General features: G+C 44.1%; 1 protein-coding gene across 3 annotated transcripts in view; it reads right to left on the bottom strand.

Annotated features, from left to right (window-relative positions):
* The window catches only part of ARVCF (ARVCF delta catenin family member), a 1,066,482-nt gene that overhangs the window by 911,680 nt on the left and 136,764 nt on the right, over positions 1-18,038 (bottom strand). The window lies entirely within an intron of this gene.

Raw genomic sequence — 18,038 nt, 5'->3', positions numbered from 1 at the left:
TACCGTAGAGAAACTTTGTAAAATTGACTTGTTTGTGCAATAATTGTCATTTCTCAATTTCATTCCATTTTTGGGATTGCCTGGAGATCTAATGTTATTGGATGTATACCCAACTTTGAGGCACGATGCACCAAAGACATATCTACTTAATTTGATAAATTAGACTTTTCTTTTGCACAGAGCAGCCCCAATGCTTCTCTCTTTGGTCCCCCAACGGTGATCCAGGCTCCTCCGCTTCTGCGTGCATCGCCAGAGGAAGCTGCTTCCTATGGTGGCACAAGTGCGGGCTTGCTCAGTGTCGGGCTCTGTGTGTCAGTTGGCTTGGCCCGGCCACTCGCTCCCTCCTCAATGGATCTGCCTGACAGCAGCTACGGCCAATGCCTCCCAATGCTCTCAACCAAGCCTGTGTAAGAGCTAAGAAAAGAGAGAAGTCCTGCTGACGATCACAGCACTGGATCGATACAGGACTCAGGTAAGTATAAAGGAGTGTGAGGGGGAGAAAGAGGCACTGCACATTTTTTTTAGTGTTGCAAGCAAAGGCATGCTATGCAACTGTCACTGTGTGACATGTATTTGTTTTTAACAAAGCCATATGTTAAAAGATATGAGATGTTTACATGCAATATTGAGATTGTAACTAGCATGCAGCTAAACCAGCATATATTTAAGCACAGAGCTAAACTGCTTAAGGAAGCCTAGAGGCACAGTCATTGCTAAAGGAGCCCAAAGATTACGTAAATAAATAGGGGATATGTATGCTAAAAGTGGGAAAAAATGGAGGATCTGCCACCAGCAATTAAGCTAGTGGATTGTAAAAGATGGGTAAGGAGAGGGATCAGTGTTTGGTGGTTAGGAATGTGATACAGCTAAAGTATTGGACAACTAGGATATACAGTATGATGAGATCCTCTAACACCATGTAAATTGTGCCATCACGGGGGCGTGGCCTGGACTGGCATGGTGTAGGGACACGGGAGCTCCGCTTGCCAATAATCCAAACTAATAGATCCTGGAGCTAATACTGCCTATTTTTCACCCACATCTGGATTCCCTGCCTCCCCCCGCCCGTGGGGATCATGTCGCCGCCGAAGCAGAAAACGGATCCGGCCGCAAAGCTGGCAAAATATAGAAACACAGACAAGGAAGCCGGGGGGGGGGGGGGGTATGGCGCCGGCTCCTCTCCACATGCAGACCCAGCGGCGGAGGACACTGCACGGGTGCTTGAAGCAATCTCGGATTGTAAAAGCACCTTGACTAGTAAAATCGAGGAAGTCAAGGCGGATGTGTCATTAATACGCCAGGATTTACAAAAATTAAGAGACCGGGTCACGGAGACAGAAGTTCGTATCAGCCAGGTGGAGGACAAACTGCCGCCACTACAAGTCCACCCTGAACGCTTACAACATCAACTAAACATGGTGCTAGCTAAACAAGACAATATGGAAAATCGTCTGAGAAGTTGCAACTTGTGTTTTATAGGCCTGCCTGAGGGCTCGGAGGGCTCCGATCCCCCCTCATTTCTTGAGAATTTGCTGGTTAGCACATTTGGGAGAGCCGAGTTCTCTACTTCCTTTGTGGTTGAACGGGCGCACAGGCTGGCGGCTAAATCCCCTCCTCAGGGAGCACCGCCAAGGACATTTATTGCTAAAATACTTAAGTTCCGTGACCGGGACGCTGTTCTCAGGCTGACCAGACTAAAGGGTAACATCCCCTTTAAAAACAAAGAAATCAAGGTATTCCCGGACTTCTCGGCGGAAGTACAAAAGAAAAGGGCCCTGTTTACAGAGGCGAAGCATCAGCTGCGGATCCGCCATTATTCCTATGCGATGCTCTTTCCAGCGCGGCACATTTCTTTGACACACCTGAGGCCGTCTTCACCTGGTTAGAGAACAAAGCAGCCCTGAGTCTTGATCCTGCCTGAAAATGCTACAAGTCTCGCTCCTGATTTGGAATAGGCTCTGATGTGGATATGTGCCTTCCGGAAAATCTGCAGTCCTACCATCATACAGGTACTGTGCCAAGTTTGTGTGACGACACCTCTCCCCATATTTTACAGCCACACACACATTCTCCTTGCATAAAGACTGCCTGCCCCCCAGACACTGTGGACTCTATCACCCATGACCGAGGTATCCTTATGAGGTACTCGGATTCCTAACCCCATATCTACCCATCTATGATGTGTGTGTTCCCCCGTGGTTGGGCCTGGACAGGGGCCCAATGGATGTACATGCAGTATGACTCGAACTCTCATATCCTGCAGGCAAGTTACTACCCGCTATGTCACTTGGATTGGGGAACATGGCTATGTCCCCTAGATCGGTGCTTTTGCTCCTGATGCTACTGCCTGCCTTGCAGCGAAATACCGCTCCCCTAGATGCGGGCGTCCCTATGGATCCCGTTATTTTCCTTTTTCAAAGTAACAGTTGCCTTAGGGCACAAGTAATGTTTCCCTGGCCTGCCCGGTCCCAGCAAATTGCATTTGTTCTTAATTGGATGCATTGCTTACCGGGTATGCTAGAGTGTTGAGACAGTTACAGTCAGAATGTTCTGATTGGTTTAATGTTTGGTTCACGTATTACATGCTGAAGAGTAATAGATCTTGGTGTTTACTTAATAATACAGTGGCTTTGCAATGTGACAGATACATATATGGTTCTAATATACAGAATGTTGAGCGACCCCATATGCCCAGCCCTATCCGTCCTGCTATGGGATTGAGGGGGGGAAATGTGGATCCTCTCAACTATAGAGATGCCTGTGGCGCCATGAACATTGGACATAAGGCACACAAATATAAATATTTGTTACCATGCTAGATGTTAAATGTTTCACATGGAATGTGAGAGGTCTCAGGGCAAAGCCCAAACGAAACGCAGTATTAGCATATCTTAAGACCCAACGTGCAGGCCTTATGGTGTTGGTGGAGACCCATCTCACAGGTCAACTCCAGACGATGCTTAAAAAGCCATGGGTGGGATGGTTCTATCAAGCCCCTTACTCTGCCGACTCCAGAGGTATTGCTGTACTAGTGGCAAAAACAGTAAAATTCGTGTTAATTACCCTCAGATCTGACCCCCAGGGTAGGTTTTTATTTTTACATGCTAAGATGAATGGCCTAGAACTGTTAATATTAGCATTCTATGTACCACCTCCCTTTCAATTTAGTGTCATACACAAGGGGCTGGCATTTATGTCTCAATTTCCTACCGTTCCTGCGATGTGGCTAGGCGACTTCAATAACGTTATGAATAGGGATTTAGACCGCATTTCAGTGACACCCCATGATAACCCATCTCAACCACACACTAGGTTTGGTAAAACAATCACAGATCTGGCCCTTGTGGACACCTGGAGACACCGCAACCCATCAGAGAAGGCTTACTCCTGCTTTTCCACGTCCCACAACACTATGTCACGCATCAACCTCATTCTGATCTCCTGTACCCTTATTCCGTTGCTCAGAGAGGTAGGATTTAATCCGCGCATTCTGTCAGATCATGCCCCATACTGGATTAAACTTAGGATCGACTCTCCTCCCATGACATACAATTGGAAGCTTAACCCGTTTTGGCTGACAGTTGTTCCCGACTTGGGGGAGGCTGCCAGTGAATGGGACTTCTTTTTTCAGACAAATAGAGGCACAGCACCCCTAGATGTAGTATGGGATACATTTAAGTCCCATGCCCGAATGATCCTATCACAGCCTATCTCCCGTTATCGCAAGACTTCCTCCCAGGTACTTAGGCAAGCAGAACAGTCCCTTATAGAAGCAGAAAAGAACTTCACAGACAACCCATCTGCATCTACAGCAGATCAATTAAAACTACAAACCAGAATAGTAAACAATTTACATTTTGAAAAAGCCGATAGGAAAATATATTATAGTAAGCAAAGGCAATATGAATGCTGAGAGTGGGCGGGTCGTCTCTTGGCTTATTTAGCACACTTATATCACAGACCCCCCACGGTGGTATCACTTCGAGATGCCGCCGGCAGGATATTGCCTGATCCTGACGAAGTGGCTGGGGAGTTCCGCTCCTTCTTCGCATCTCTATACTCCTCTACTACTAACAATCCCATAGAAGAGATAGTGTCGCTGTTATCTAATATAGAACTACCCTGCCTTACCCAACCCCAGGTGGAACAGTTGGAAGCCCCTATCACCGAAAGCGAAATAACAAAGGCAATTTCCCTGCTCAACCCATCAAAAGCACCGGGGTCCGATGGACTACCCCTGGAGTTTTACACAGTATATAGCGAGACCTTGATTCCCAAACTTCATGAATTATTTTCCCATATCTTTAAATCTGAGTCTTTACCTTTGTCCATGAACGAAGCAAATATAGTATTGATACCCAAAACTGGCAAAACCCAGAACTCCCAGAATCCTATCGCCCAATATCCCTTCTCCAATTGGATATAAAAATCTTGGCCAAGATTCTGGCGCTTCGCCTAAATGAGGTGATTCTCTCACTGATTCACCCGGACCAAACTGGGTTCATGCCTGCAAAAAACACGGCATACAGCCTACGTAGACTCCATATGAACATTTAAGCTGAACATGATGCCCTGGGTCCTGAGTTGTGGTGTCTCTCGACGCCGCAGAGGCGTTCGACTCGGTTGAGTGGGCGTATCTTTGGGAGTGCCTCGCAAAATTTGGGATTCGGACCCAAGTTCATTAAGTGGATCTGACTTTTATATCAGAGCCCATGCGCCAGGGTCTTGGTCAACGGAAAAGTTTCTGATCCCTTCCCTCTTTCCAGGGGCACTTGGCAGGGATGTCCACTTTCTCCCTTGCTATATGCACTGGCGGTGGAACCCCTTGCCGCATCCCTTAGAACACACCCAGGCATTGAAGGACTTACCCGTGGAAACTTGCTGGAAAAGATTAGTCTGTATGCTGACGACATGCTACTATACTTGGCAGATGCAGGCCCATCTTTGCAGTTAGCCCTAGAGGTAAATCAAAACTTTGGTAGATACTCAGGATTGAAGATCAACTGGGGTAAATCCCAAATCCTCCCGATAGATGTCAGCGTACCAACCAAAGTACAGTCCAGCTCCCCGCTCCTTAGGGTTAGTGCCATGACTTATCTCGGAATTGTAATAACTCGATCGCCGGAAGACTATGTTCGTCACAATATAGAACCCCTTATAGCAGTATTGAAACGCAAAACACAGACATGGGCTAAATTACCCCTTGGGGTGATGGGACGGGTAAACCTGATTAAAATGGTCTTCCTCCCTAAATTCTTATATGTTTTATGGCACGCCCCGATATACTTACCTTTGAGGATCTTTAAATCTATTGAGGCCATTCTTAACTCTTTTGTTTAAGGATCGGGCCGTCATAAACTGTCCTGGCAAACGCTGAAAAATCCGACTGAACTGGGTGGTGCGGCATTACCCGATTTTAATCTTTACTACCTAGCGGCGCAACTGTCCCATTTTTTCCATCTAGACAAGCATGACAAAGAACGATGTTAATCCCTGCTCTGTGTTCCGCATGGACGTAGATTTTCACACCCTTTCCAGATTCTTTTTACAGGCGCTAATAAAATGGACAACAGGAAGGGACTACTATACCATTACTGTACAGTTTGGGAGGTAGTGAAAGATCAAAATTCCCCCCAACACACTCTCACACACCCTTATGGGACAATTCTGCCCTGGGAGAGCTACTAAAGGTGCCAAATCCTGAATTATGGCTTCACTATGGGGTAGGATTTCTGTCGGACGTCTATTGTGACAACGTCTTAAAATCGTTTCAACAACTCAAAACAGACTTTGGCCTCCCTAATGCCATGCTCTTTTGTTATCTCCAGCTCTGTCACGCTCTCAGAGCTCAATTTGGTGGGACCCCCCCCTGATGTGGAACAAACGGATATCCTTTATATTATGTTGGGATCTGATCATCGTAAACTCATCTCGGGGTTCTACAACTCTCTGCTAAGACCCACAGCAGCTCTAATTGCATATAAATTAAAAGACCTCTGGTCGGGAGATGTGGGGGGGCTGGAGGATGATGAATGGGAAGATGCCCTAGAATCCTTGCAAAAAAGTTTCCACTAAATTGTCGGATCGCCTCACGCAGCTCTACATTTTACACAGATCATATCTGACCCCTCTTCGCCTTGTCAAGTACAAGCCTACTCAAAATCCAAACTGCGATGTGATAGCGCTTCCAGCACCTTCTTCCACCTCCTTTGGTTGTGTCCAGCAATACAAGATTATTGGTCCCAGATAGTGAAGTTCATCCATGATGAGACGGGCTCTCCTCTAACACTATGCCCTAAACAGTGCTTACTAGGGGTGTTCCCAGACCCTGACTCGGATAAATTTCATAAAATATTTCTCCAGGAGTCGCTCTTCATAGCTAGATTACTGATAGCTAGAAAATGGCTACAAACTGCACCTCCAACGCTTCGCGAGTTGATATCTGCTATTAACAATGTTTTACCATATAAAAAGGAAATTTATGCCCACAGGGGATGCCCGACCAAATATGGCAAAATATGGGACACCTGGTTAGAAAATGCCTCCACCTGTAATACAATGTCTGACTAACGCACTTAGGGGCTAATGAATCTTATTAAAGTACAAAAATCTGGTTATGTGATGTCCCCCTATTATACAATTGCTCAAATGGAGGTAATATGACAATATGTATATGAATGTTCTGCTTAATACTTCCGATATGCAGAAGTTTTGTTTTGGTTTGTTTTTTTGTTTTTTTTTATAATTTTTTTTTTTTTACTGTAGCCCGAACAAAATGCCACTGTACCATTGATCTATGTATCCTGTATGTAATTTACTCTTACAATAAAAACACCACGTTAATTGTAAAAAAAAAAAATTGTGCCATCACACAAGAACACAGGGATATACAGTGGGTATGTGCTCAGTTTCAACTATTAACATTTGCATACATTTTCGCAGGAACATTTTTAGGTTTGTAGAACTAACATGCTGTAACAAATCTGCATCTCTGTACATGTTCATAGTATATATATATAAGTATTGTAAATGAGAAGCAAAACCTAGTCTCAGGGTGCCCTAAAAGGTATCTCCTGAGAAAAAAGTTCAACTTGATAGTTCAACTTGATGATAGGAAGATAGTGAAGGGTTGACTTTATCTAAAGACGTGGGTTAAAGACAAATAATATGTTCACTATGCAAAGGCTGTGTCAATGTAGTGAAACACTTTGCATAGAATGACCTATCACCTGCAAAGAAAAAAAAACAGTATTTTTGTTTTTACATGATTGGATTATGGAAGTCAGCAGAGCTTCACCTCTTTACCTCTGTACCATGTACTTGTATGATAAAGTATCCTGTTCTCTTTGTATTGCTTCCTTTATGTGAAATCCCAGGTGTTTCTGCTAGTCCCTCTGGTTTCCTTTTAAAGACTGACCACATCAAGCAGGAGAACACACTGTGGTCAGTTCTCTAGCTATGCTGGGAATTCAGTGTACTCTCCTCCAATGATCAGACTTGTCCTGACAAGCTCAGTGTGCTGCTGCTTCTCCTCCCCCCAGCTCTTATGCAGCTGAGAACAGAGGAGACAGAGGGAATGTGATCACTTATAAAAAAAAGGGGGAAAGGGTTTGTATAATGTTTTTTTTTTTTTTATCTATACAAAAATGTTTTGCCTTTCATTTCTATTTTAACCACTTGCTTACTGGGCACTTAAACCCCCCTCCTATCCAGACCAATTTTCAGCTTTCAGCGCTGACGCAATTTGAATGACAATTGCGTGGTCATACAACACTGTACCCATATGAAATTTTTATCATTTTTTCACCACAAATAGAGCTTTCTTTTGGTGGTATTTGATACCTCTGCAGTTTTTACTTTTTGTTAAAAAAATGTAAAAAACTGAATTTAAAAAAAAAAAAAAAATTTTATTATTTTAATATTTTGTTATAAAAAATTTAAAACAGGTAATTTTTCTCCTTCACTGATGTATGCTGATGAGGCGGCAGTGATGGGCACTGATCAGTTACACTGATAGGCAGCACTGCTAGGTGGCACTGATTGGCACTACTGGTGGGCATTGATAGCTGGCACTTGTGGGCATTGATAGGTGGCACTTGTGGGCACTGTTAGGTGGCACTGTGGGCACTGTTAGGTGGCACTGTGGTCAGTGTTAGGTGGCACTATTAGGTGGCACTGATGAGGCAGATGTGCCTCTTCCACTTCAGGACCGATGTCCCTCACATCTGAGCCGGTGATCGGCTTTTTGTTCTACTCACACTGTCAGCGTGAGTAGAAAAAGAACCCGATTACCGATCTTTTGTTTACATCATGTGATCAGCTGTCATTGGCTGACAGCTGATCACATGGTAAGGGGCCGGGACCGGCCCCTTCCTTAGATCGGTGATCACTTGAGTCTCAGTGACTCGGTGATCACAGCGCGCTCAGGGTGCGCGCCGAGCTTGTGCACAGGGGAGGCCGTCATATGATGGCCTCCCGGGAATTCAGGTCCGCGCTGTGGCCGTCACTCGGCCATAGCGCGGATGCCAAGTGGTTAAACTGAATCGATTATTTTACAAGGTGATTGTTTACAATCACTTTAAGCTAATTGAGCATCCTCTTGTAAAAAAAAAATGTCCTTGCAACACGAACGGCCTATTTTCCTTTAAAAAAAATCAGTCCCTGAGTATGTGTTTATTTGTTGGCTCTATCAGCTAAAGCTTTAGTGGAACCCCTTGTGGAATGCTGTTGGATCTCCATTGCCCTAAGCAGCACAAAGGGCTCCGCAAAAGCACATGAAGTGCAATCCCATACACACATGCCTGCAGATTTCATGTGTTTGATCTACCAGATTATACAGTACTCTAAACAAATAAAACTGATTGTAAAGACATATCAAATGCTCTGGTGTGGCAGGTTGTGCTATGTTACAAAAGTCTATCCTTTGTTAAAATGACACTAAACTCTGGTTTATAAAAATAATGATGCATCGAAATGTACCTTCTATTGCTCTCAGCCTCCTCCAAACCTCCACATTCCTTTTTTGCTTCTGTGATTCAATTTCCTATTAGAGAGTGACTATGTTCATTCTCCAAGCTCCCACTGTATGTAGGAATGTACATACCCTCTGCTGAACCCTCTGTTGCTCACTCTGGAGATGGACTAGGTACTGTGGACTGGACAATGGGATTTGTAATATGCAGAGAGGTTTAGGTGCCCACAGAGGACATTGCAAGAAGGTAGAAAACACAATAGAAAATAATGTCATGAAAACGGAAAATTGTATACTCACCTTTCCGTAATTTTCCTTTCCTGACGCATCCCCATGGCAGCACACACTAGGTTGTGACTCTGCCCCCACAACCTGACAGGATTGGTTAGCTATAAATTTGAAGGAGAGGCACCCCACTTCATTCTCTGTAACTATCATCCTAAAAAAGGAGTGGGATGCTGTGTGCTGCCATGGGGATGCATCAGGAAAGGTAAATTATGGAAAGGTGAGTATACAATTTTCCGTTTTCCATAGCAGCACACACTGGGAAAAAACTCGCCAGTCAGGTGGGTGCAAGTTAAAGTAGTAGTGTTTATTTTATAGCTGAAGAATTGGCTCGAACAACGGCTCTTCCAAAATCTACCATTGATAACTGAGGCAAATCCACTCTATAGTGGGACATGAAAGTATGCCTGGAGGACCAGGTAGCTGCCCTGCAAATTCCCTCGGGAGACACTCTGCAATACGCTGCCCAGGAAGCTGCCACTGCCCTTGTTGAATGAGCCCTGATATCTCCGGGTACCGGCAGATTCTGAATATCATAAGCTTTCTTGATTGTCTTGACCTACCAAGATGTGATGGTGCGGGATGATGCCATCTGGCATCTTCTCCCCCCATGGGGAATCACTAATAGACTTTCTGTCTTCCTGAAAGAGACTGTAGCTGATAATTTCTAATAGTAGTCTTAACATCCAAAGCGTGTGGTTGACCTTGATTATCTGTAAATGATGGAAGATTGATTTCTTGATTGTAATAGAAGGATGACGACACCTTTGGAGTGAATTGGTCTGAGGGTTTCAGTACCACCCTGTCTGGGTAAAAGACCATGTATGGCTCTGAAATCATTAACGCATGTATTTCCGAAACTCTTTTAGCAGAAGTGATAGCTATAAGAAATGTTAGTTTTAAAGTTAAGTTCCATAGTGTGATTGAATCGGCTGGATGGAAAGGAGACGGTTTTTAGGACTATCGATAAAACCCATGCTAGGAAAGTCGGTCTTCTTGGAGGCCTGATCTTGACACACGCTCTTATGAATTGTATAAGAGGGTGATTGGCCCACTTGACATCCGTCTTAGCTGAAAGAGCTGAAACCTTTACTTTGAGTGTACTTGAATTGAGGCCTCTGGATAAACCTGCTTGAAGGAATTCCAAAACTTGCGGCACTTCCAGAGATAAAGGGTCCCAACCATTCTGCTGGGCCATAGACATGAACTTGTCCCATATTCTGTCATAAGTGACATTAGTTGTGCATTTCCTAGCCTGGAGTAATTTTAAAACGACCTCCTGTGAGCAACCTTGCTCTAGGAACCTAATCCTCTCAACATCTAGGCCATCAGATGGAGCTTCTCTGGGGCTGGATGGAGGAACTGACCTTGGTGAAGAAGATCTTGTGATAATGGAAGAGGTAGCGGGTCCCTCAGACTGAGCTGTAGCAGAGTCGTAAACCAAGGCCTCCTTGGCCAAAAAGGAATGATCGCTATCACTGATGCCGAAGATCTCCTGAGCTTCGATAGCAACCTCGCCCCTAAGAAAGTCATATTTTGAGTGGCTGAAGACTGCTCATCTTCCAATTGATTAACCACCCAAAACTTTGAAGCGTGTTGATCAATATATCTCGATGAAGAATCAGTGTTTCCTGACTCTCCGCTAAGAACAGGATATCGTCTAAATAATGATGGGGCCGCAGGCCTTTCTCTCTTAGGAACGCGATCACAGGAAGAAGAGTCTTGGTAAATGTCCTGGTCAGCCCCCTCACAAACAGATTTCTCTATATTGGCAGACCAACCAGAAATCGCTTTTCCTACTGCGGCTGATGTCATTGCAGGTTTACATGTGCCACTTGCTGTGCAATATGCTTTTTTCATGTCTTGATCAATTTTTCGATCCAACATGTTCCGGAAAGTTACTGCATCCTCTATGGGTAAAATACTGTGTCTTGCAAGTCGCAATCAAGGAAGCATTGACCACCGGTGGTTGGGATAGCGAATTCACCTTTTGTTCTTTCAAAGGATACAGTTTAGTACATCTATTATTCAGATTAGCTCTCTTGTTCATTCTCTCCCACTCATCCTTGATGAGATCTTCCAGTTCCTCGATAAAGGGAAAGGACTCTGGTTCCCTATAGATTAGGGAAGTACTTCCGAACCTTGCGAGGGGTCTCTTTCGCCTCCTCCCATCCCATGGATTCCTTCACTGACTTTATGAAGGGCTCCACTAGAGTAAAGTCAAATCCAGTAGCGGTCTCCACCTCAACATTGTCAGAATCTGAATCCAAATCTATGGGTGGATTCTGAGCTAGGGAAGATGTGCTCGGGCCGGCCTTGTCTTGTTCAGGAAGTGATGTCTCCAAGATAGTCTCCCGTACAGACTCTCTGATGAAGTCAGTCACCTCTCTTACATCAAATTCCTTTTCTCTGGTTGCTTAATTGAAGCATGCCTGGCAGGCCAATTTGTCTGGCAAAGCTGGAGCTCCGCACACCCAGCAAGCGTTTGCTGCAGGGCGGGTGTGATAGCTCCTTTCGTGACGGGGAGAAGGTGACCTTCTATATGAGCGACTATAATGAGAGTGGCTGCGACCAGAGTGACGATGGTGAAATGAAGATCTTAAGCGACTTCTCCTAGATCTACCATGACTCGAAGTATGACTGGAGCATCCTTGATGCTTGGTATTTGGTAGATTTAGACCTGGAAGGATTACCAGAAATCGCATGATTAGTGAATATGCACTCTTTTTTCTCTCCTTCATACTTACCATGAATGCTGGCACCTCTTACCTCATATGATGAGGATGGTCTGCTTGGGCAGTGGCTTCCATGAAAACAGTGCACCAGAAGACAGTATCTAGAAAGCATAAAGTTTAGGATTGTACAAGTAGTCACAGACATAAAAAGATCACTTATTAACACAAGCAAAAGAGATGTGGACTTACCTGAGACTGAGGGCAGCAAAAATGTCAAGAAAAAATCCTTTTGTAATATGCCTGTAACCATCAGCAAAAACTGACAGATTACAAGGCTTTTTAAATTCACCTCCTCCGTCGCGCCGGAAATGACATCACCGCACATGTGCAGTAGTACTGTGTAGTCCCGGCCGCCATCTTGGAGAAGGGCAAAAGTTTCAGTAGTATGACCTCGCTTCCCCCGGTGCCTGTGCAGAGAGCTGATGAGGACACTGCAGCCGTCTTGGAGATTCCCCTTGCCTGTGGAACTATAGAGCCCAGCAGAACTTTAAAACACACAAAAATGAAAGGAAATGACACACTTACAGGAGTGGAGACAGGTAGGAAGCTACTGCGATTTTTTAAGCTTTTTTAAAGCTTGTATGTGCCAGAAATCCTTGCCCCTGAGACCACCAGAGTGGGGCTCTCTCCGCAAAGACTCCTTTAGAGGCTGAACAGGAGAGACTTCCAGCCAGAGGCTAACCTGGTGGGGCAAATATGGTAAGGGTGCAAAATCTTGTCTTTCCAATCTTGTCAGATGAGGAAAAAAAAGAGAATAAAGTAGGGTGCCTCTCCTTCAAATTTATTGCTATCCAATCCTGTCAGGTTGTGGGGGCGGAGTCACAACCCAGTGTGTGCTGCCATGGGGATGCGTCAGGAAAAGAAAATTATAGGCTATTAGGTAGTGGATGTATAGGGATTATTTTTGGAGAAAAATGGTATAGTGTCACTATAACTATTAAAGGGTTGTAAACCCTTGTGTTTTAAATGCATTAAGGTGAAAAAACTTGGCAGTCATCAATGAGCTGCTTCTCCTTTCACTGTCCAGTCACAGGCTGTGAAAGGAAAAGAGGGGGTCCAGGACAACCTGTGCTCAGAGGAAATGGGTTGAATGATGCTGGCCTTCAGACTGAGGAGATCTAGCAGGGAAAAATGACTGCAGGGGAAATCTCTGTATTGAAGCTGACTATTAGAGCAAAAGCCAGTTTTGTTATTTTATCTTGTTACTTTTGTCTGAAACTCTACTTTAACCACTTCAGCCCCGGAAAATTTTACCCCCTTCCTGACCAGAGCATTTTTTGCGATTCAGCACTGCGTCGCTTTAACTGACAATTGTGAGGTCATGTGGCGCTGTACCCAAACAAAATTGACATCCTTTTTTTCACACAAATAGAGCTTTCTTTTGGTGGTATTTGATCCCCCCTGTGATTTTTATTCTTTGCGCCTTAAACAAAAAAAGAGCAACAATTTTGAAAAGAAAGCAATATTTTTTACTTTTTGCTATAATAAATATCCCTCAAAAATATATTTAAAAAAAATTATTTCTCAGTTTAGGCAGATATGTATTCTTCCACATATTTTTGGAAAAAAAATCATAATAAGTGTATATTGATTGGTTTGCGCAAAAGTTATAGCATCTACAAAATAGGGGATAGATTTATGGCATTTTTTATTATAATTTTTTTTTTCTTAGTAATGGCGTGATCTGCGATTTTTATGGGAACTGCGACATTGCGGCGGACAGATCGGACACTTGACACTATTTTGGGACCATTGACATTTATACAGCAATTAGAGCTAAAAATAGCCACTGATTACTGTGTAAATGTCATTGGCAGGGAAGGGGTTAAACACTAGGGGGAGATCAAGGGGTTAAATGTGTTCCCTCAGCGTGTTCTAACTGTTGGGGGGTGGGCTACCTAGGACATGACAGAGATCACTACTCCCTATGACAGGGAGCAGTAGATCCTTGTCATGTCACTAGGCAGAACAGGGAAATGCCTTGTTTACATTTTCCTGTTCTGCCTCTCCTTGTCGCGATCATGGGCCACTGGCAGACATCGAGTCCGCAGGGCCTGCGAGCCCGCTCCCGCGCCGTGCGCCACTGGCGCTGTGCACACGCCTGCTAGCTCAGGATTACGAAGGGACGTATGGGTACGCCCTTTTGCGCACCCGTGCCATTCTGCCGTCGTACATCAGCGTGCGGCGGTCGGGAATCGGTTAAAGATTAAAATGTTTGTTACACTGCCTTTCTTGTATGGAATGCTATATTCAGACTTTCATTACAGTAGTGAGATGCGGGTGCATCTTGTATGCAGATTGCTAAGCATCTGGCACAACTGTGTAATTGAGTTGTCAGAAGTCAGAGTTTTCTAAAACCAAGGTGTCAAATTCCCCTCCATTTAGGAATGTCCTTGAACAATCTTTTCCAAACTCTTCATTAGTTTTGAGTGCTACATTTTCTGCTTGGTAGCGTCAATCCAAATCTTCAAACTACTTTGCAAGTAATAGATATATGGGGGTTAATTTACTAAAACTAGAGAGTGCAAAAGCTGGTGTAGCTCTGCATAGAAACCAGCTTCCAGGGTTTTTTTTTTTGTCAAAGTCTAATTGAACAAACTGAAGTTACAAGCTGAATGGTTGCCATGCTCAGTGGCACCAGATTTGGCACTCTCTAGTTTTAGTAAATCAAACCCATGATGCAATAAAAAATAAAAAAATAAAAATACTTAATAAACAAATCCCCAAAACTAAATATTTTGTATTTAACAGTAAGTATTCCTTAACATTCCAGCTTCTTAGAGTTTGAAAATCCAATTAATCACAAAACCAATGTAGCATAGAAAAGATTAGCATAATTAGCAAAATAAAACTGCTATATCAACTGAATATGACGCAAACTTTGTAATTGTAATGCCCTGTACACACGATCGGACTTTCTGACAACAAAACCGTGGATTTTTGTTCGAAGGATGTTGGCTCCAACTTGTCTTGCATACACACGGTCACACAAATGTTGGCCAACAATTACGAACGTGGGAACGTGGTGACGTACGACAAGCCGAGAAAAAGGAAGTTCAATAGCCAGTACGGCTCCTTCTGCTTGATTCCGAGCATGCGTGAACTTTTGTGCGTCGGACTTGTGTACACACGATCGGAAATTCTGACAACAAAGTTATTTTGGCGGAAAATTTGAGAACTTGCTAGCCAACATTTGTTGGTGGAAAGTCCGACAACAAATGTTCGATGGAGCATACACACGGCCGGACTTTCAGCCAACAAGCTCACATCCAACATTTGTTATCGGAAAATCCGATCGTGTGTACGGGGCATAAGAGTGCAATCTCTATTAAACACCGAAAATAATCTTTCACTTATGTATGGGGCACCTCCCTCTACCTGTAAGCATGGAAAAGCACATGCTTACAAATACAACAGTAATACATATTTTCCAATTCAGGAGTGTTTCTGTACCTTTGTCAAATTTCCTGTTATTCAAACACAGATATAATGCTTGTTTTCTGCTTGGTAGCTACAAAAAGACTGCACCTCCACCTGCCAGTGTTAGATACTTGAGAGTAATCAGTAAATGAAAATCACAATGTCACTAGTCTGTTCCCTTAGCTGCAAACTCTACGGCAGTGTTTCTCAACCAGGGTGTCATCTTGGATCATCAGGATGCCATGTCCACATGACCCATCTTGCCCTGGATCTGTGTCTGGGCCAGCTACCAACACCATAACAGCCAATGACGCACCAGGGCCAGGACAAACAGTGTTATTTATTGTTATGGTGATGGTGGCCCCCTCACTCCAGGCCAGGCATCACATAGGGCCACCCCCAGCTTTCAGGAGAAGACAGAAGTCCACCTCTTCTAGACCTCCTCTCTCCCACCCTCTGCTGTGCTGCTGGAGCCAAAAGGTAGTGCTCTGGCTCGGGGGACTGTGAATAGGGGGCTTCTGTGATGGGAACTGTGTAATTGGGGGGCTCTTTGATGGGTGCCTGTGTGACTGGGAGCCTTTGTGATGGGGGGGGTCTGTGTGGTAGGGGGAACTCTGATGTGATGGGTTGACTCTGATGTGATGGGGGACCTCTGACATGAGGGGACCTCTGACTCGAAGGGCACCTTTCATGTGAAGAGGGGCTGTGATGTGAGAGGGGATCTCTGATGTGATGGGGTTATCTCTGACGTTAAGGGGGTGTCTGATATGAAGTTAATTATATCAAGGCAGTTCTGTGCATTGTCCCAGGCTTAGGTTTCCAATTGATAAGTATCATTTACATTTGCATTCTTTTGCAAATGCCGCGACTCAAAAAAGGTTGAGAAACACTGCCCTACAATATAAAGTAAGAGAGCACAGTGAGATTACACTAAAAACAGGATGTGTCATTTACTTATAACCGGATGTGTCATTTACTTATAATTGATACATTTTTATACTGTAACAGGGTTAGTAACTTAAATGTTGCACAGATATATCATTAAGCTTGCATCAAACACTCCCCTGACAGTCTAATAGCATTTAACCTATTCACTGTCAGACTATTTAAAGTGGTTTTAAGGTCAAAAGTTATTTTTGCCTTAGCTGCTCCATCCCTTGCCCACCCCACAAACACCTACCTGAGCCTCTCAGAACTCTAGTTTTGTGCCCATTTCCAGCCCTGCTCTTCTCCTCTTCTCACAGGACATGCAAAGACAAAGATAGAGGTCTCGCTGAAGTAAAACTGTATGACATTTTAATAAAGTAATGCATAAAAGCACTTACATCTGGGTAAGCGAAGTGAGCCACATCAGAAAGTCATGTGGGGTGAGTCTCTGCGCTTGCTGGATTACTGCTGTGGTTCATTAGCCTGGTCTCCTGCGGGCACCGATCATCAGCTTGGTGTATAGGCTGGAACAGGAAAAAGGGCTGGAACATACATGGACGGCAACGGCATTTGACGTCATCGGTGAGGAAAGACCAGGCTAACAAATCACAGCAGTAAACCAGCAAGTGCAGAGACTCACTCCATAGGACTTTCTGATGTGCCTCACTTCATTTACCCAGATGTAAGTGCTATTATGCATTGTTTTTATTAAAATGTCATACAGTTTTACTTCAGCGGCACCTCTATCTTTGTCTTTACATGTTTCTGGAGTTTGCTTCTGCTTCCTCCAAAAGGCTTGCCCTAAGTTATGAACAGTTCTTCATCATCACCATTGGATCCCCATCTGTTGCCTGTTGTAGAGACTTCTTCCCTCTATTTCACACCATCCACAGGCCTATCATAGACCACTGGCCTCTGGATTGATGATCCCTGTCCTCCCCCCCCCTTATATCATTGATTAACAACTTGCGCCAGTACCACCCCATTGTATGTCACATGTCACAGGACACACAGGCAGTGGGAGCCACTGACTCCAGCTGCTGTCAGTCAAATCCTATGAGAAGGGGTTGGAAAATATGGCCATAGACTATGAAAGGCCCGTGGATGGTGTGAAATAGGGTGAATAAGTCTCTACAACGGGCAACAGATGGGGGGAGGGGGCACTTGGAGAAGAAGAGGAGCAAAGTGCACAAGCAGGGGATCCGAGAAAAGGAGAGACTGCTCTGTGCAATACCATTCCACAGAGCAGGAAAATATGACATTTTTTTATATTAGGAAAGAAAAAAACAACACTTTAGTATTACTTTAATAGATAGTATTCTTGGTTTTGTATATCTCACCATGTTTGTGCTAATGTCAATGAAAAAACATAAAATTATTTTGTGTCCTCTCCCAGTACTGTGCACTAGGTGAATGTGTTCAGCTACCAAAAGTATTTTGTACAGTGGCCTGTCAAACAGCTTTAAAGTGTTACTAAATCCAAATGTAAGAAATTAATATAGTGTTCTTCACCTGCTCCATTGCTCATATTCATCCTTTAGAATAACCCTGCTCAACCAGGGTGGCGTGGCACCCTGGGGTGACTTCTAAATTCACCAGGGGTGGTGCGGCATCCAGGTTGAGAAAGGCCTTCAGATCAGACTGAGCTCTCACTTCTACTGAACTTTATATTGGCATAGCAGAAGCTTGATCGGAACAGT

The sequence above is a fragment of the Aquarana catesbeiana genome, linkage group LG01 (genome assembly GCF_042186555.1).
Source record: "Aquarana catesbeiana isolate 2022-GZ linkage group LG01, ASM4218655v1, whole genome shotgun sequence".
Taxonomy (NCBI): Eukaryota; Metazoa; Chordata; class Amphibia; order Anura; family Ranidae; genus Aquarana; species Aquarana catesbeiana.
This window is presented reverse-complemented; position numbering and strand designations above follow the sequence as displayed.